General features: G+C 41.0%; 1 protein-coding gene and 1 long non-coding RNA gene across 7 annotated transcripts in view; one reads left to right on the forward strand and one right to left on the reverse strand.

The window, feature by feature from the left end:
- The window catches only part of ASRGL1 (asparaginase and isoaspartyl peptidase 1), a 56,609-nt gene extending 55,491 nt beyond the window's left edge, over nt 1–1,118 (reverse strand). For 4 of the 5 annotated variants that reach the window (XM_053286803.1, XM_053286801.1, XM_053286800.1 and 1 more), the window contains exon 1: nt 20–339. The gene's annotated coding sequence lies outside the window, so the exon portion shown is untranslated. Of the gene's footprint in view, nt 1–19; nt 340–1,071 lie in introns of those variants that run through there. The other variant, XM_053286802.1, reaches the window with a different exon arrangement.
- A 4,599-nt stretch (nt 1,119–5,717) lies between these two features.
- LOC128340928 (uncharacterized) lies at nt 5,718–16,572 on the forward strand. Of its 2 annotated transcripts, XR_008314094.1 has the most exons (3): nt 5,718–6,014; nt 13,144–13,234; nt 14,820–16,572. It is a non-coding gene; the product is annotated as an uncharacterized LOC128340928 (long non-coding RNA). The 2 variants fall into 2 exon arrangements; XR_008314093.1 differs by having other exon boundaries at nt 13,144–16,572.
- The last annotated feature ends 4,779 nt before the right edge of the window (nt 16,573–21,351 follow it).

Consider the following 21,351-nt stretch of genomic DNA (forward strand, 5'->3'; position numbering starts at 1 on the left):
ACTGAGCACATTTACTCACAGGTGGCTGCCTTCGACTCCAGAAGAAGGGAAACTCTTACTCTGAACACGACGGCAGAAGCGACAAAGAAATGAAAAAAGTGCAGCCCTTCTTCCCTTCGCAAAGGGAAATATGTTTACAGAACTAGAGTGCGATCACATGAGGGCAGCTCTCTTATCATGCCCCTTTGCCCTTAGAAAAGAGAGCTGCCGTTCTGCTATTCCAATACGTTCGAAGCAAAGCTGCCCCTCGCTAACATGGCTGATCCAACGCCTTGAGACCAACGTAACTGAAGCAAAAGGACTACCCTTTGCAAAGATGGAGGGTGCCTGTAAGCCCTGAAAAGAGGGGCGGGGTTTATTTATCCTGCTGGCGTCCCCGTTCCCCACCCCCCACGCCTCGCTGATTGAGATTGTTGACTAAGCAAAAGTAGTTCAAAGTTGAGTGTCTCTCTCAGAGAAGGAGACTGGGAAGCTTAGGAAGGGAAAAAGAAAAACATCACCTTATCCTTTAACAAACTTGCATATCACAGAGATGTTAACAAGCAAATTGACAACCTAAGGAATAGTACGATTGTTCTTGACCGATTTCCAGTGACCTCCTCCCCGCGCACCTCAATTGAGCATTCTCATCATTTTTGTGGAGTGCCATTATTGCTTTCTTTTATTGTTGCATCTGTGCTGGCATTTTGCGTCAGTGTTTTAATAAACATCATTTTCCTGCCTTGAACCACAGGAAGTAGTAATTAAGACAAAGCTCTCTGAGCATATGCAGAATGCCTGTCCTTTATCACAGCCAGTTCAGACTCGCACGCATCTGTGATTAAGGTCAAGGGTTCCATGTCAGAGAATGTGACTTCCAAGCAAATTTTAAATGTTTTTTAAATGTAATTTAAAAAACAACAACAACTTGGTATCATAAACTTGACATACAATGAGTTACTGTGGTGCCATGCCAATTATGCATCCTATCTTAATCTTAGACTGTAATCTTAGGAACATTTATGTGTGAGCCTCATTGAACTCTGGCGTTTACATCCAGTAAACATGCGTAAGTGAATATCAAGAACTTGCCTGTAGCTTAATTGTTCTCCCCTAGTTAAATCACAAAAGTCAGCTCTAGGGGAAATTCCCTCCTTTTGTGTCCTCCTCCCAGCCTATGCAGGCACTTGATTTGTATAACAAGCCAACCAAGAAGCAAGGAAATAGCATGCCAATCATAAGCCAGTGCCAGAAAACCAATCAGCAAGGGGAAAACAGGCTTCCAAAATGGCACTTGAAATGTTGAAACATTTCTATTGTTCTGCTCTGAGTTTCAAACAGGCCCTTTATTTAAAAAGTGTTCTGTTTTGAGCTCAAAACACTTAAAACAGCCCTGTAACGATCAGGCAGTAACAGCCTTTCCTTTCCTGTAAAGAGTGAAGAGGTAGTTTACTCTGTCCTGACTGACAGGCTATGGATCAGCCATTCAGCACATGGTGGGTGGGACCTAGAGGGCCATGAGGCAGGAAGAGAAGCATGTCTTTGTTTAGAAAGAGCTTGGTGGGAGGTGAGGGAAATATGGACAAAAAGGCTTAGTGAGGAACAATGGAATTTTGTTCCCTCATGGTCAAAAGCTAGCCTGGAGATTTCTCTAAAGAAGAAGGAGCTGCCTGGAGAGCAGGAGATGTGGCCATGAGGTCTGGCTGCAGGAAAATCTCTCTGTAATTCCAGGGAAGCCAGGAAGGAAGGAAACTTGAATCCTCTACCATGGTTTTGGTGAGTTCAAGGCAAAGGAAGCCAGAGCTTTTGGCTTCAGGGATAGTTTAGACTAGGGAACAGTTTGTTAGTCAGAAGCAGTGTTAGAAACCTATCTTTCTTTTGTGTTCATTGTGCATCTCTGCTATTGTTCTAAGTTTGTCTATCTATAATGTAACTAAGCTAAGAAAAACTGAGCCAGCGCCATTCCAACACTGCAAAAGTCTCTGTAAACTCTTAAAGGGGCTTTTTGTATTTTCTAACATCTATGTTCTTGGCAACTGGGTAACCACAATTTTTAAAATGTGCTGCCCCAATATAATCTGAGGGTGCTTTTTTAAGTATTCTTGTAGTTACTGAGTGTTCCTTTTACCTGTAACTAAAAGCTGAGAAAGCCTCAGGTGGAAGCAGTCTGTGGTATTTTAAATAAAGTTTATTTTTCTTTTTGTCCTTTGTAATTTTAACCAGCCTCTTTGAGTGGATTTTTAACTCAGGAAAGTGGGGACTAGAAAGAGTTTTATGTTTCTGGTGCAACACACGTCTCAATTTGATTGCTCAACAACTCTATCAAGTGTCCTCATCATGTGTAGGCTGCATGTGGAAGGTGGGTTTTTTTGTACTTTTAAATTGATTTTTTAAAAAAAAGAGAGAGAGTTCCCTGGAATTTTGCCCACACCAGGGGGGATTAAACTCTGTTAAAAAGTGAGTGTGGTGGCGGCGATTAAGCTACTGAGGAAACAGTTTAAGTTTAAAGGAATAGCCTTTGTGGGTGAAAGCAAGGGAGAGGTTGATTCAGCATTTTTCTTCCCCTCACATGGGCTTTCTTTGAGATAAAGGCCGGGGTAAATACACTACAAGCCCATTTCAAGTCAAAATGCTTCAATGTCAAAATGTTCTGCACACCCCTGCCAGATATATGTAAACAGGCTGTGCTTATGTAGCGATGGGAGAATGGTACTCTTTTATCAGCACCACTTTTGGCTTTATTCACATTTTCTAGGGCTAGGCCTTGGCACTGAAAACAGGTCCTAGGAGCCCTGACTCCAGTTAATCCATTGTATACACATTATTGTTGTGCATTGTTTGAAAAGATTGTACTGCCTTAGTACTTAGTACTACCAAACTCTAAGCTTGTGTTTAGCTGAGCGTATCCTGTGGCCAGATGGCTGCCCTTTCCCAGCCCATATTTTGTTGGTTGGTCTTTGCTATCATCCTCATAGATTTTAAATTTGTTTCATTAACCCCACATAAGTTATAACCCATCACGCCAAATCAACCACCTCTAGACTGTATGGTGGCCTCCTAGGGACTTGATGAGCTTCTTGTTTTTGCAGTCAGTGATAAGCCTCTTGTTTTTGCAGGTCAGTGCAGTGTTTCTGCTCTAACAGCATGCTTCTTGATGAGAGTGGGGGAGTTCCGAAGTATTTGTGCTCCTTCACTTTGGAAGCACAGGAACTAGCACAGGGGCTACTAGTTGGGATTGCCCTGATGTTAGAAGCACAAAAGCTACAGTAGCAAAGACTCCTGGGCACAGTCTACCACAGTCATCAGCAATTATGATTCCCAGTTCTGACTGAAGCTGTTCCTGGATATTTGTTCCCCAATATTTTTCACAATACCAGGCTATTAAAATCTCCAGGATTGCTTTCAGTAGTCACCTAGAGATTGATACTGATTTCTGGAGATTCCAGGTCAATCCTGCAGGGTTGTCAACCACACCAGCAGTGTGAGCCCACCAGCATGCAAACAGGCCATTGGGTGAGACCAAAAAACCTCTCTCTATGTTGCAGGTTTAGACTCGGCTGCAAATGTTCGAAGCCCGTCTAGGTGCTCATTGGGTGGACGAAGATGTCACAGTTCTTTAAAACTAAAAATAATCCAGAATGGACAGTCTTGCCCTACAAGATTCAGCAAGATAACAGGAATATAAAGTAAAATAAAAGAGAAGCGCTGAAGATTTTTTTTCCCCTTACACAAAATGCACTGCTATTTAGTGGCCCTCAAGAAAAAGGTCATCAGAAACACAGTACTAAGTGGCACTGACATGTTAGATCTGTGCTGGGTGGCATGACCCTTTTGAGAATAAAATGAAACTCTGAATTAGAGGATTTTGTCACAAAGCTAACAAAGTCATCATTTTGGATTTGGGATGACCTAGAAATCTAGACAAAGTTACAAAGTAAAGGAATAAGAGAAGGAATTTCACCTCTCCTAGAGTGGATCTAACAGCTCCTTCCCTATCTGAAATAAAAATGCAGCTTTGCTGGGCATATGTACCCCCGACTGACCAGGCAGTTTACAACATGATACGTGCAAAGATGTCTCATAAATGAAATTTCAAAGGACAAACAGAACAATAACTTAGTTGTTTAATGAGAGAAACTTGTCATCCGTTGCACAATTACCCACTAACGACTAAGTAAAAACGTCCTTATTCAGCCATGATCTCATTTTCTCACTCTGTCATAGAGCCAGAGCCAAGACTAAGTGGAAGATGAGATGATATGACAGGAGCCAAATTCCTTGTCAGTGTAATAGCAGATGCATGGCCCTACTCACCACATTGGATGATATTGAAGGACTGCCCATCCCATTGCCAAATGACCCAGTGGCATTTCCTGGTCTTGCAAGACACTGGAGGGGGAAGGAAGTGGGTTGTTACCTGAGGAGGAAGCTGGGAAGCCATATTCAAGGGCTAAAAGCAGTTAAAGAAAGGCCAGAGAGCAGAGTCTCTGAAGGCAAACAAAGGGCTCTGGCAGGTTTTTATTACTTACTATGGCTACCGGAAAATGGAAATGACAAGACAAAACACCATTGCTTAGTGTTTTAAAATCAAATTCATATCCTCAAATCCATATGGTGAAATAGCAGAGATATCTGTACCTAGAGCTCCCTAGAGCTGACCCCTGGAACCTGTTTTCAGCAACATGGAATGGAGAGTCAGGGAGCATCGTATGTTCATCGTACATGTTGCAAATGGAGTGATAAGTTAAAACGGAGTCTTTGTTTGATTCAGAAACCTCTCTTGGCGAAGAATTTCTATGGTGCCACTCTTTCATGTTTGTCACAGCTCTGTGATGACCTCACCAAGATGGACACCATCTCATAAGTAATAAACCTCATTCTCTCTGAAATTATTGGGCTAATTTTGTTGTGTATGGTTTCACTGAAAAGGCATTTTTATAATCTATAAAACATGTCATGATTTCTGAAGAACCTTTTCCTCCTTTTTATAGGCAGAACACAGAAGAATAGGATTTTTACACCTTTTTTCTTTAACATCAACTAAAAAAGTAACAGCATCAAACGAGATAGTTATCATTTCAATTTCAGAAGCAGCAATCACATCAGGACCAAAAAGTTGTGATTAGAAATGTTTAAGCTGAATAAACTGCCAATTTGCATTCTGAGATAGATCAAACTCAGCTTTCAAAATCTCAAAGATTTTGAAAGCTGTCTCTGGGGAAATAAGGCAGTACAGTGCAATAACATTATGGGAGGCCCAATTCTCCACCCCCACCCCAAGGGTTTACAAGCAATTTTTAGGCTGGGATACTCGCATAACATAAGGTTTTCATGCAGAAAAGGATTAAAACTGTGTCTACAACCTAGAACTCCAGCATGGTGTAGTGGTTAGAGTGCTGGACTATGACCGGGGAGACCTGAGTTCAAATCCCCATTCAGCCATGATACTTGCTGGGTGACTCTGGGCCAGTCACTTCTCTCTCAGCCTAACCTACTTCACAGGGTTGTTGTGAGGAGAAACCTAAGTATGTAGTACACTGCTCTGGAGGAAGAGCAGGATATAAAATGTGATGATGATGATGATGTGTCCTGTAGCATTAAGCATAGGTAATCATATTGATTCATGAACATATAGAGAATCTGATACCTGCCAAGATTTCACACTCAAGTTGTACCCAAAGCAAGACAGAAGCCAAAGACTCATTATTCCATTCCAAAATTGATGATAAAATATTTGCCCAGTGATAAGCTTGGAAGTGTGGAAACTTAAACCTACCTTCACTAATAGGTACTTGCAGTTTACAAAGTGAATATCTGGGTGGAACTCCTAACCATAAAGAAGTTGTTAATTAATTTGTTCACATGCTTAAAATATGATGATGTTGTTTATTCAAACACTAGCCTGAAAATATCAAAAAATAATTAAATCAAATATTCACTACAGAGAGAGAGAGAGAGAGAGAGAGAAAGAGAAAGAGAAAACACCCAATATACAAATGTGGACATGAGATCTGAAGGTTAATGGTAAGCATAAGGTAAGTTCCATCAAAGTCTCACACAAACTATTTGCCAATAGAGAGAAATAAATTCCAGGGAGTCACAAGTAAACTATTTGCCAATAATAAGCTATTGGCCAAATGCATCTCATCCTCTTCTGGTCTCCATCATTGGCCTAATCAAGAAGTTGATTAGGAGTCTACAGACTTGTGCACCTTCTCTGTTTGATGATTTCACAAAACTGTCACTGCTTGCATTAAATTTCAAAATGCAAAATAACCAGTGCCACCTGCAGCCTTATCAAGAGCTGCCAGAAGATTGTAGCTCCCTTGCCAGGTACTACCACCATAAGAAATGTGAGAACTTTCTGCCTAGCCATATCAGAATTATTGTTTTCAGTGTTGCCAACTGATCCCTATGGGAAATCTGACAAAAAGTGGGTATTTACAGCTAAAACATGACATGACCATCTGACAGTTGTGGAGGGGGCATAATATCAGTTTTAACAATCCTATATCAGATCAGATTGTGTTGGATTGGATCCATCTTTTTCTTCATTACCCAGGCCTAGTTTCTAGGCTGCTTTGTTACTGAGTATGAGATAAAAACTTTCTCATCTGTTAAAAATAGATCATAGTGCGATGAGCCCAGAGCAAAACTCTGTGTGTGGTGCTGCAACTACTCACGATCTTGTTATAATATGTGTCAAAAAATGAATGAAATCAGAATTGCATTGCTTCATATAGTCTTTGAATTCGAATTTGATTTGCACTGTACACTGTACATTGACCTCTTCCGCATTTTATAATACAAATGAGCATATCTATTATCTACCTGTAGTTTACACAGAAGGGCAAAAAAAAAATAAAAAAAAAAATCAGATTGACAGCCACCCTAACAGGACAGCTTTGTTCAGTCAGCAAGGTCTGGGATGGGATCCATAGCTGCATATTTGCCTCATTATAGGAGTAATCACTAATTATTTAGCATTTCTTGGTTAGTGGTCAGAAAGTTATAACTGTGATGGAAGTTAGTTCATACTGAAGGAATGCATCACTGCTGAAATCCATGGGGGCCATGTAATAATTGATTATTACACTGTAACCCTTAGAGTTATTCTTCAATGCTTCTGATCCAAATGCCCATCAAAGGCAATTAAAATCATCTTTTCACACATTTTCCTGAAAAATAGAAGTATCCTGTTTGTGAATATGCCCACATTTACCCAAACATCTAGACATTCTTCTTCCCACCCCAAATCATTTGTAGGAGTTAGGTGATGCTTTTCTTAGCAGAGTATTCCAAGGGGTTTAGGATTTAATTCTGTAATCAGTGTTCCACCTTGACACGTGGCGTGGGAGACCTCAAAGAACCCACCATACAGAATCATTTCATGATACCGGAAATATTCAGGTTCAAATCATGCACATGTCCATGTGTGTACACACACACACACACACACACACACACACACACACACCACCTACCGATCTCTATATATGTTTAATATTTCAAACACTGTCTCCATTTAAGATCTTTAATGTTTCACAGAATGGGTATGTGCCAAACTAAACCAAGATACTGATCATAAATATTTAACAGGAGTTGCTCCTAATGAAACATCTCACTGTTTCATAAAGAATGAGTCCATAGTCTCAAAATACATAAGTATTGCTAAGTTTAGCTCACTTAGCACACTAGGGAGTAATGCTGTTGCAATATTTTTTTCCTGAGATTGGTGATCATGTTGGAACCAGTTAGCAGCAATTAAAACAGCCCCTCTTATTCATTGCTTGGAATCCTTTGCAGGTTAAAAGTAAAAAAATCAGCGGAGGTGGGGTGGGGGGAGTACAACAGACAGGCCTCTGTGAACCTCTGTGTAAATTGAAGCTTAGTTCGTTCTCTCTCTCTCTCTCTCTATCTATCTATCTATCTATATCTATACACACACACACACACACACGCATTTCAGAAGATTATAGCTTGTTAATGATTACCCTCGGAGGTTTACTCAATGGGCAATCAACCTGTACACTGGGGTCTGAGACCAATGTTCTGCCTGTCCATTTCTCAGTGAGAAACAGAGTTTGAATTCAGGCAGAGACAAGTAAAAAGGTTGGAGTTTTAACAGAGTTGAAACTAGGATGTAGTAGTAGTAGTAACAACATCAACAAAATAACAATTATTTTTTATTTATTATTGCTTGTTTACACAGTCAGACAGGTGTTATTGACTGGTTTGTTTTATTCAGACGAGTCCTTCCCAAGGACCTGGGATGGCTGAATTTTATTGTCAGTTGTTATAGATATCGTCGCAGAATATAGGCTGTTCCCAGTAAAGCTGCTTTTTGTAATTGGCTGATGGTGATTTCCGTGCCTCCTATGGTGTTGAGGTGCTCTTCAAGGTCTTTTGGAACTGCACCCAGGGCGCCAATGACCACTGGGATTATTTGGGTCTTTTTCTGCCACAGCCTTTCAATTTCAATTTGTAGATCTTTGTATCTGGTGACTTTTTCTATTTCTTTTTCTTCTATTCTGCTATCCCCTGGTATTGCTATGTCGATTATTTTGACTTGTTTTTCTTTCTTCTCGACTACAGTTATATCTGGTGTATTGTGTGGCAGACAAGTAAAAAGGCTGGAGTTTTAACAGAGTTGAAACTAGGATGTAGTAGTAGTAGTAACAACATCAACAAAATAACAATTTATTATTATTATTATTAAATTATCATTATTTTAAAAAACAACTTTACTTGTTAGCCAGCCCATAACAAATTGTTCTCTGAGTGGCTCACAACATTAAAAAATATCCAATAAAAACACATAAAAAAAATTTCAACACAAAATTTAAAAAATACAAAATACAATACAAAACATTTTCAAAACTATTTTTTAAGTCAATGTAGGTTCTGTGAGGCAGCAAGAATTATTATATAGGGATTTGATACAGGATTAGTATGATGCCTACTTTAGGAGTCTGCTGATTATATCCTCCAGTCGTATACTTGTAAACAGATAATCATTCGTTGGTTCATTATATCTGTATACCACCCCAAACTTCCAAATCTGGGAGGTTTACAGTAACAGAAAGAAATTTAAAAAGACAATAAAACCTTAAGACAGTTTAAAACCACAAGTCTAGTAAAAAAAACTTGGGTGAATAAATAGGAATAGAAACATAGGAAGCTGCCATATACTGACCATAGGTCCATCTCTTTCAGTATTGTCTACACAGACTGGCAGCAGCTTCTCCAAGACTGCACGCAGGAATCTCTCTCAGCCCTATCTTGGACATGCCAGGGAGGGAACTTGGAACCTAATCCAAGTTCCCAGAACAACTCCATCCCCTAAAGGGAATATCTTACAGTGTTCTCACTTCTTGTCTCCCTTTTATATGCAACCAGGGCAGACCCTTCTTAGCTAAGGGGATAAGTCATGCTTGCTACCACAAGACCAGCTCTCTATAGACTTTTTAAAAGTTTTCAGAGATGGGGAGGCTCTTATTTCAGCAGGGAGCACATTCCAGATTCTTGGGGTGCCAACAGAGAAGGCCTGTCCCTGCGTGCCCACCAGACAAGCTAGTGGCAACTGCACATGAACCTCTCAGATGATCTGAATGGGTGATGGGGCTTATAATAAAGAAGATGTTCTCTTAAATACCCTGGGTCTAAGCTGTTTAGGCCTTTATAGGCTATAACCAGCACCTTGTATTTTGCATGGAAATTTATTGGTAGCCAGTATAATATAGTCTTTTTGAGATGACCCGGAGACTAACCTTGCTGCCTCATTCTGTACCAACTTGACTACATCCAAAGGCAGCCCCAAATTGCAGTAGTCAAGTCTGGAGGTTAGCAGCAAATGTACTACTGTTCTGAGTCCTTTATCTCAAGATACAGACGCAGCTGCTATATTAGCTAAAGTTGATAGAAAGTGCCTCTGGCCACTGCTTCAGCCTGAGACACTATGGAGAGGTTTGGATCCAGAAGCACTCCCAGACTGCATACCTATTCCTTCTGGAGAAGGAATCAGCAGATCAAAATTGTCTCGTGAGTTCTGACTCCACACACTAAATACCTCCGTCTGGGATCAGTCTTAGTTTGTTATCCCTGATCCAGCCCATCACTGCCTCCAGGCAGGCATTTAGGGTGGTTATGCCTTTTCCTGGTGATGCTGAAATGGCGAAATAGATTTGGGTGTCATCAGCATACTGATAACAACCTGCACCAAATCTCCTGATGATCTCTCCCAGTGGTTTCATGTTGGTTTTTAAAGAGCATTGGAAATAGTATGGAGCCTGGGAGGACACCATATAAAAGTTCATGTTTTGAAGAATAACAGTCTCCAAGTGAACCCATCTGGAATCTGCCCGAGTAGCAGCAGCAGCAGCAATTATTATTTATATAGTGCCAAAGCACTGAACATTAAACAGGTGCAGAGCCAGCCGAGCGGCGGCCTGGGTCCAGCCCCGCCAAGCGGCCCCTCTGAAGGTGTCCCATGCATGTGATGTCATGTGCACTGGATGTGCCCCAAATGAACCCCCAACCTGGGCTTCCGGGAGCCCCAAGCGAGCCCTTGCCTATCCTTTTCAGGCAGCGTTTGCTGCCTGAAAGCATCTATTCCCCTTTCTCTCCCTCCAGAGAGGGAGATGATACGGAAGCACTCGCTCAGGCTCTTCGGAGCTCGAGGCCACGCCCCCTCTGTGATTGACAGATGTGAATGACTTTATCTATGAAGTGACATTCAAACTGGTCACAGCGGGCTGCTGATGGTTCTTCCCCTGACACATGGGGGCCTGTGTGAAGCAGTGACTTTGCCACATGAAAGCTCTGCTGGCCTACATTGGGCAGACACAATGTAGGCCCCACCAATGTTTCTTTGCCGCCCCCACTGCCTTGGAGTCATCCCTAAAATGGGCTCTAGCCCATGTTTGGTCAGATTTGTTACAAGTCTTCCTCCAGCATCACTCTAGCCATCATCTGAGCTGTTTCATTGCCTAAGCTCCAGGGAGAACCAAGGAGTGGAATGGGCTCCACCAAGCCAGAGAGGGCATTTAGGATAGACCATGTCAGTAGCTCAGGCTGCCTCCACATTCCAGAAATTCACCAGAGCCTCAACAGAGTCATCATTTCTAGACACTTGAAACTCCCCAAAGGCTGTCTGGAAACCAAACAAATCTATAAGCCTTCAGGGGCAGACCATTCTAATTGGTCCACCACCCCTGCAGAGGTTGGTCAAAGTAGTCAAACTAAACACTTCCAGATGGTGATCTCTTTATCCATGACAAAGGAGTTATATCAAACTCTCCCACCAGCCAGGATCATTCAGTTCCTGGCTGGCAAAAACCAGGTCCAGGGTATGTCCCGCCATGTGAGTAGGACCTGATATTAGTTGAGCTGAGTTAAGCCCAGTGTTGTCATAGTGGCCATCAAGTCCTGATCTACTGCTACTAGGGAAGCCTTGGCATGGACATTGAATACCCCCAAGACAATAAGCCTAGGGGAACACAATGCTACTTCTGAGATCACGCTCGCCAGCTCAGGCAGAGAGACTGAGGTGCAGTGGGTGGGTGGTACACCAACAGAATCCCTATCCTATCTCATAGGCCCCTGAGCCTCAGGGAGAAACACTCAAAATTCTGATATTGCCTAACCAGGCATCTGGAGAGGGGAATGGACTCCCAATAGATGACCACAACTGCTCCTCTGCAACCCTCAAAGTGGGGCTGCTGTAAAGGTAAAGGTAAAGTGTGCCGTCGAGTAAGTGTCAACTCCTGGTGGCGACAGAGCCCTGTGTTTGTCTTTGGTAGAATACAGGAGGGGTTTACCATTGCCATCTCCCATGCAGTATGAGATGATGCCATCTTCCTATGTTATTGCTGCCCAATATAGGTGTTTCCCATAGTCTGGGAAACATACCAGCGGAGATTCGAACCGGCAACCTCATGCTTGCTAGGCATTTCTCTGCTGCACCATTAGGTGGCTCAGGGCTGCTGTAGGGTCATGAAATCTAGAGGGCAGAGCTGAGAAAGACCCACTCTACCAAGCTCACCCAACCAGGTCTCAGTTACACATACCAGTCAGCATGCTTATCCACAATTAAATCATGCACGAGAGATGTCTTTGCTTTTACTGACCTGGCATTCAACAGCAGAACCCTAAACCTTGAAGGAGTGTTCCCAGAACTCCCCGGGGCTGCAGGATTGAGAGAAGAGCTGGAAAAAGGAATTGGTCTCAGTTGCCTAGACCATTTCCCCCTGTAACAGCCTGCCCAATTCCTACCACCATATCTTCCTCTGCCTGCCATCCTAGAAGAAATAACTGCCCCCAGACTACCCCCAGTTCCTTGCTCTCCCAGGCACATGCTAAGCACCACAGGTGGGCAAAATTTAAAAAGGCAGCATGTAGTTAATAGTACAAGGACTGTACTCATTAGTGGATATTCCAAGTAAATATGGCTATATCTGCTGAGATGGTTGGCATTGAGGAGTTCCAAATGTATAACCTGGCTCCATGTCTTTGGAGAAATCTTGTTTTCTGCAAATGTTTAATGTGTGCTCAACTTGTAGCCCTTTCAGAAAATCCATTTATAACACAATAAATATGTAGTTGCTATTTAATACAAATATACCCACAACAGTAATAAATTACTTTACCATTGTGAGTAGAAATCGTACCCACAGTGGATTCAAACAGGATCAGGAATATAGCATAGAGAACTGTAATGGAAAAGAAATGCCTTCCACTGCCTTTTCTGTGTCCTGGAGAATTCCAATAATTAATGTGCCATTGAACACACAATTTAAAAGTACAATATTTCTCTCCATGAGGGAAATATCTGTACTATTCACAGTATATCTGCCTATTAAATTATACTGGTGTTAGCAATTATTGAATTGTGGAAGAACTCGCAAGAATGTTGGGTTGGATCCTAACTCACCACTCCGTGAACGGAGCTCCTTCTGTTCATGGAAAGAAAATTGCAATCATGGCAGAGACTCTTAGGTGACTGCAACTTTCTTTGCATGAATGGAAGGAGCTGTTTCATGGAGCAGTAAGTAAGGGTCCAACCCAAGTCTATATAAGTATACTGTCTGTAAATGGTTTATGATCCTTTAAACATGTCCATTATGGTTAACTTTATTGTATTTTATTTTTACACTTACATTCCAGACTTACAGAGTGATCTACATGGTTATGTTTACCCTCACAACAACCCTGTGATGTAGGTTAGGCTGAGAGATAAGTGACTAACCCAGAGTCGGTGAGTGACTTTCATGGCTGGATTTGAATTCAGATCTCCCCAGTCAGAACATTGTGTGGAACTATGTATTAAAGCCAAATCTGCGTTATCAGAGACTTAGGCATTGGTATAGTAAAATATTTATTTATATAATTAATTTATTTATCTCTTGCCCTTCCAAAATATTTTCTTAAATCAGGATGACTTAGGACATATTAAAATAATAGCAAATTGTGAACATGTATGGCTATGTCTCAGAGATATAACATTTTCTGTTTCTACATTTTAAACTAATAAAAGCATTTATAAAATCAAATTAAATTAAATCAAAATAAAAGCAAAGTTTAGAAGCATTAAAATATCAAAGCGAGAGTTCAAATAGCAGCAGAAAAGCAGTCAATACATTTAAAAGGCCTGAGAAAGTTAAAAAAAATTGTCAGGCACCAGAATGATATTAAAGTAGACACCAGATGAGCTTCTACAGAGAGTGTTCCTCAGGCTGGACACCAGTGTTGTTTCAGAATACAGTAAGGGTATTCACACAACCTACTGGGCAAAGCAGGAGTGGGGAGAAGGTGAGATTCCACCTACTTTCCTCCAAGATGATAAGGCATGCAAGCAAGATGCAGTGCTCGGTCAAGAAGCCCAAGCCCACATTTGATCCTGGGTGTGTGATTTTAGCCTCAGCTAAGAGCCAGGCTATGGAGCCAGGTTTGCCAGCGCAGCATCCTAGCTTGCCTGCTTGTGAGAACAGCCTTAGTATTTGTGCAAGAGATTAAAGATAGTACACAAGAGGTTGGCAAGTTACCATATGGATGTGCTCTCAATACATCGGAGGGAGAGAAAGATAGAGAGAATGGTAAAATTAATTTAGGTACGATAAAGCTGAAGTGATATAGACAAAACCATATAATGCAGTGATTCTCAAACCTGGACATGTTGTTGGACTACTATTCCCATTGTTTGTAGCCACAATGGCCCAACAGCATCTGGGGATCCAAATTTCAGAACCTCTGATATAATGGATACAGATTTATTACTTTTAATTAACTTTAAATGGTTTGCAATAAAAGAGGTATAAAATAATTTATTCAGTTAATGGACTGAAGGACTCAGAGGCACCTCCATCTTGTTGGGGCCCTCAGATACTGAAGCAAGTTCTCTGATTGGGTGAGGAATTAGACAATAGAAGACCAAGGAGAGAGAAATGTGGGAGAGATTGGAGGAGGTTTTTCAACAGAAAACTATGACCAGTCAAGTCTCTCTCATGATGTAGTTGTGCAACAAAAATTCAAAGGAGGAGAAAAGTTACAAGAGCACATAAGCTCTTTCTTGAGAGTGTTGAAATAATTAATAATAGCAAGAGATAAGATTACCTGAACCAGCCAAAATTGGGCTATTGGTAAATACTTTGCCTAAGCTTTATGGAAGTATTATTAACTTGCTGAACATAAAGGAGACTGTGACTTTAAGTTTTGTATAAGAATGTTGGCGTTTAATCTGAGAGAACAAACAGAAAGGATAGAAACAGTCCAGAATTATGCTCATAAACAGTCCAGAATTATGCTCATAAACTTACTAATGGCAGCTAATGTTTTGTGTGCAGAAGTACTTCACATTTAAAGAGTACATTTCCTAAAAGAGATCAGACAAACAATTTCCAAGAGAGGAAGAAAGACAAGGATAAATCTCAGAAAGGTGGATTTTTAAATAATAATATATTTTAATAATATATATACAGTATATAGTTGCTGTAGGAGAAAAATGAAGTATTGATGAAACTCAGAGTATGTGAACAGAGTCACTAACAGATTTGGTAAGAAACCTAAGACTTTGCATACTGACAATAGTGATGAATATTGCAGAAATGACATTGAGCATATTTAAAAGAATGGAGAATTAACCATAAAAGAACTATTCCCTATGCTCCAGAACAAAATGGAGTTGCTGAGAGGAAAAATAGGTCTTTACTGGAAATGTGCAGAAGGATGCTTCTTGATGCAGGACTGGAGAAGAAGTACTGGGCGGAAGCTATTAAGACAGCAAGATATGTCAATTACTTCTGGAAGAAGGATTTAGACAGGGAAAAGCTGATCCTTGTCTGTCCACTAGATATAGAGATAGAAGATGGACATAGATTCTTATATGTAGATGATCTGATTGTCATCAGGATAAGAAATATTATGATGAGAGTGGAGAGTTTAAATAAAGAAGTAGAAATTAAAGATTTGGGTGAAGTATCTCAGGATACAAATAAAAAGGTGAGATGATGGAAGTTTTAAACTCAATTAGAGGTAAAAGATAATAGACAATTGAGTGTCTTGGTTTAACAGAGGCAAATGAGATGAGTACTCCAATGGAAGTGGGTTTCTTAAACGAGAAGTAATTCAGTGAGTCTCTGGAAAGCAATCAAAACTACAGAATGGGAATTGGAAAGTTACTGTTCATTACAACCGTATTGCATCCTGATATTGCAGCAACATTTGGAATATTGTGTAGGAAAATTAATTCACCAACAAAGAAGGACTGGGTTGCACTTAAAAGAATTGCACAGTATCTAAAGGGCACAGCAAATATAGAATTAGTATTGTCAGCAACCCAAGTTAGTAGGATATATGGTTGTCAACTGAGCAGAAGAAAGAGATGACAGAAAGTCAACTAATGGCAATGCATTGTTCTATGGAGGAGGAGCAATCTCATGGTTAACCAAGAAACAATCTATTGTAGTTTTATCTTCAGCCAAAGCTGAGTATATATCCATGGCACAAGCTTGTCAAGAGGGTATTTGGTTGCATAAATTTCTAGAAGATTTTAGGGTAGTTGCATTGAAGCTGACAATAGTGTATGAAGACAATCAAGGTTGTATTATTCTGTCACAAAGTGAGAAGGTTACACAGAGAAGTAAACATAGTGATATGAAATATCATTTAGTAAGATAATTACAAGAGGAAAATATTATTGATATAAAATATTGTGCTTCAGAAGAAATGTTGCAGACATTGAGAACACGATTAGCCAGGGGCAAGTATCAAAGTCTGTGGATGACAATTGGGTTTATAAATTAAGGAACAAAACAATGACAAGGGGAATGTTGGGATTTATGTGTATATACATTGTCTTTGTTCTTGCCACTGATGCATTGTATGTACTGTATATCTGTGTATAGGCTTGGGATAACGTTTAGAAGGTTTGTGTCAATCATCAGTTCTGTAGACTGATTGGTTAGTTTGTATTTCTTACTGGATGCTTGAGACTGATCTTTCCTGTAAGGAAGATCTTTCACTCAGAGTAGGACTGTTGTTTTATTATGTAGTAATAGTTAAATAATAAACCTTAGCAACTTTGTTCAATAAACTCAACGAGCCTCTGTTTTCTCTCTGTTAGTAGACTAAGTAGACTACAGTAGACACCCTAAGGAGCCTATATGTTTGCAAGCACAGGGTGGAAGCTACTGCCATTTGCAACTGCCCGGGGTGATGCATCTCCCCTTTAAACATCACAGTGCTAATCTCAAGGTGTACTGTGGACCTCCAGGGAAAAGCATCTGCTGTATAAAGAGGTCCTGACCGCGATTGTCTTGCATGACTCTTCTTGCATGAAGTTTCACAAGAGTGGCAAAGCATGAACAATACAGTGTGGTTTGTTTCAACTGGAATAAGAATGTTTGATTCATGAAGGTAGTCACACCCATAGATCAGAGAGCTGCTGAAAATGCAAGCCCTCTGTAGTGAACTTGAATTCTAATGGAATTCACAGCAAAGAGTCACTTGAATTCACAAGTCTTCCTACATAAGTTCATGTGAGAAGTAACGTGTTAAAAGGGAGCATAATCTATTTAAGAATAGAACTCTAGAAGCATATCTTCATTATTCTTCCACTGTATAAAGAATGGATGCAGTGAATTCAGAATTAAGCCTAAATTCAAAGTAATTAATATGCTACATACTTCAGCTAGAAGAAAACTATATGTAATATAAACAGTGTCTCCAACAATGTACTTGGCTTTCTTTTGCTTTGGTATTCATCGTGACATCTGAATTTAATACATTTCTTCCTACCATCCTATTGTCATCTCCATCAGTACCAGTTCCCTGCACTCAAGATAATTTATTCCTAACTCTATAGATTGTTGTTGTTGCTGTTTTTGCTGTTGTACTAGCTCCATAATTTTTGTGCTATATGAGCTCTATTATTTTTCTACTTCTAGAATCAGCAGTAGGAATGTATAGCTATGTGTCCATATAGAAAAATATTGGAACAGTACAGTGTTTTTCTAACTTTCTACTTTTAGAGAACTTTTTTCACATTGATAAGTCTGCTGAGGAACTCCTGTATGTTTACCATGAAAATCCAGCACATTGCAGAAGAGTCTGGGGGATGCTTTTGATCAATACACTGGCTGCATTTGCATGTAACACAAAATCACAGTTAACCTTGGGGCAGAGGTTGGAATTTGAGAATGTCCAAATGTGTACAATCGCTGTTTCACAGCAAAATCAACCTGTGGTTTGCCTTGCCAAACTCCAATTTGTACCTTCAGTTTGTAGTGAGTTTTGCCGCCTCAACCTGAGGTTTTGTGGTAGCAGCATTATGTCCAAATGTGGATACCACCATAAACGTGGTTTTGTGCAGTTTCTGGAACCATAATCATAGAGCAGGTGGCCCAGATACACCTGGGATCATGCCCACTCCATGCATGTCACCAATTCTTTTTAATATCTACATGAAACCTCTGGGTGAGGTCATCAAGAGATTTGCTGCTGGGTGTTATCAGTATGCTGATGACACCCAAATCTGTCTCTCCTTTTCATCTTCAGGAAATGGCACTCATTCTCTAAATGCCTGCCTACAGACAGTAATGGGCTGGTTGAGGAAGAACAAATTGAAGCTGAATCCAAGCAAGACGGAGGTGTTCATTGTGGGGGCTCAGAATCTGAGGGGTGAGTTAGATCTTCCTGTGCTAGATGGGGTTACACTCCCCCAGAGGGAGCAGGTGCACAGCTTGGGAGTACTCCTGGACCCAGGCCTCACCCTGGTATCTCAGGTGGAGGCCATGGCCAGGAGTGCTTTCTATCACCTTTGGCTGGTTCGACAGCTGCGTCCATTCCTTGAGGACGACCACCTCAAAACAGTGGTGCATCAGCTGGTAACATCCTGGCTCAACTACTGCAATGCGCTCTACATGGGGCTGCCTTTGTATGTAGTTTGGAAGCTTCAATTAGTTCAGAATGCGGTTGCCAGATTGGGGCAACCCAGAGAGACCATATTATACCTATTTTGAAACAGTTGCACTGGCTGCCGATATGTTTCCAGGCAAAATACAAAGTGCTGGTAATTAACTTTAAAGCCCTGTACGGCTTAGGTCTGAGTTATCTAAGAGAGAGCCTTCTTCTACATGATCCCCAATGCACATTAAGTTCATCTGAGGAGGTCCGCCAGAATTACACAACACAGGCAGAATCTCCAGAATAACAGTGAAGAAGATGCACTTAAAATGGTCAATAACAAGAAACTATTAAACACCAATGAAACAAAGCAGGCCTACAAGAAAGAACAAGTCAAGAAGCGAGCAGAAAAATGGAGAAATAAGCCACTGCATGGTCAATATTTGCACAATATAAGTGGAAAATCAGACATCACCAAGACCTGGCAATGGCTTAAGAACGACAACTTGAAGAAAGAAACAGTGGGTTTAATACTGGCTGCACAAGAACAGGCACTAAGAACAAATGCAATAAGAGCAAAAGTCAAAAAATCCACAACAAACAGCCAGTGCCACCTTTGTAAAGAAGCAGATGAAACCGTGGACCACCTAATCAGCTGTTGTAAAAAGATTGCACAGACTGACTACAAACAAAGGCATGACAAGGTAGCAGGGATGATACACTGGAACATCTGCAAAAAATACAAGCTACCTGTAGCCAAGAATTGGTGGGACCATAAAATTGAAAAAGTTGAAGAAAATGAAGATGTAAAAATATTATGGGACTTCCGACTACAAACAGACAAACATCTGCCACACAATACACCAGATATAACTGTAGTCGAGAAGGAAGAAAAACAAGTTAAATAATCGATATAGCAATACCAGGGGATAGCAGAATAGAAGAAAAAGAAATAGAAAAAATCACAAAATACAAAGATCTACAAATTGAAATTGAAAGGCTGTGGCAGAAGAAGACCAAAATAATCCCAGTGGTAATTGGCGCCCTAGGTGCAATTCCAAAAGACCTTGAAGGGCACCTCAACACCATAGGGGCCACAGAAATCACCATCAGCCAATTACAAAAAGCAACTTTACTGGGGACAGCCTATATTCTGCGACGATATCTATAATAACAGCAACAGCATTGATAATAAAATTAAACCATCCCAGGTCCTTGGGAAGGACTCGATGTCTGGATAAAACAAACCAGTCAATAACACCTGTCTGACTGTGTAGCAATAATAATAATAATAATAATAATAATAATAATAATAATAATAAAATTAAAAAACAACTATTTGTTAGCTACCCCATAACAATTTGTCCTCTGGGCAGCTTACAACGCAACATTAAAACATGAAATAAAACAACACATTAAATCATAACAGACCAAAAAGTGTGTGGAGGTGATACAAACTACAATACAAAAACAATTTTTTAAATTTATTTATTCATTTAGCCTATTTCTGTACCACCCAGAACTTGTGTCTCTGGATGGTTTACAAGTAAAATCATTTAAACATTAAAATCATTTTAAACCCAACATTAAAAGTATTAAAACTATAAATAGAATTAAAAGCCTGGGTGAGCAAATATGTCTTCAGTGCCTTTTAAAAAGTTGTCAGAGATGAGGAGGCTCTTATTTCAACAGGGAGTGCATTCCAAAGCCCATGGGCAGCAACGGAGAAGGTCTGTCCCCAAGTAGCCCCAGACGAACTGGTGGCAACCATAGACGTACCTCTCCAGAAGATCTCAGTGGGCGATGGGGCTCACAGGTCATAAGCTGTTTAGGGCTTTATATTTTTTGTTGTTGTTTAAATCTGTTAAAATCACATTAAAAAATTAAAATTAAAAGTAAGTGAACAAAAAGGTCTTTACCTGGCATCTAAAAGAACAAAGTGATGAAGCCAGGTGAACCTCACTGGGGAGGCTATTCCATAAACGGGGTGCAACCGCCAAAAAGGCCTACTCGTTGGTAGGCACCCACCTCTCCTCATTTCGCAGGGGCACCTAGAGGAGGGCTTCTGAAGAAGGCCCTCATTCTACTGGGGTCACAGACAACTGAGGCTCCCCTCTCCCATGATTCCCTGCAGCAGCAGATCTACATATGCTGCAACACCAGTTTGAACCTGGAAAATTTGAATGAGAATAAAGATCTGTCTCTGGTTCCGGTGTTTCGCCAGTCTGCTCACCCAGCTAAGCCCGGAGACACGGAGCATCAAAATCTCCTTTGGGTGCATCAAAGGAGAGGAAGGGTCACTATGCAAAAGATTTATCATTAATCAGAAAGAATGCGGGCACCACACAAGCAGCCCCCCTTTTTTGATAGCTCAGCTCATGAGCATGCAGTCTGACAGAAGACCAAAGGTTGGTGAGCCCAAGGTCCTCTCCAGTCAACTGGCCCTCTCATGAGAGTGCTAGTCTCCTGGTGGCAAGCCGCCATGGGGACAGGAGTGTGGTTTGGTCTCCATGGACTGCTTTGCCAGGTGAGCCATCGCAAGAGCATCCTTGGCCACAGTGGGCCAGATCCCAGGATCCTTTGCCCTCCCTCATATAAATAACCCCTCCTAGGAAGTCATCATGTCCCCCTTCTTTTCATGTTCTCTGCCCGCTCCCTTCCATTGAGTAAAAGAAAAATAGTGCCCCTCAGCATCGGCCCCCTGCCAGAAATTGTGCTTGTGCAAGACAGTTTTGTTGCAGGGCTCTTACGAGGGTACTGGTGCAATAGCTGTCAGGTGAAGGGCTTGAGTGACATTTAAAGGAATTCAAATGCCCTTTCTCTGTTGAGGGTGGCAGACCATTCTGGAAAGGCACAACTGCGCTCGGCACACCCCTTTTAAGATTGCGGCCAGTGGCTGTCGTCTGGCGACATGAGTGATAATGGATGTGGCCTTGGCAGACCAGGAAGAGGGCAGGGTACCCCTGCCCTGAA

The sequence above is a fragment of the Hemicordylus capensis genome, chromosome 1, assembly GCF_027244095.1.
Source record: "Hemicordylus capensis ecotype Gifberg chromosome 1, rHemCap1.1.pri, whole genome shotgun sequence".
In the NCBI taxonomy this organism is placed as follows: Eukaryota; Metazoa; Chordata; class Lepidosauria; order Squamata; family Cordylidae; genus Hemicordylus; species Hemicordylus capensis.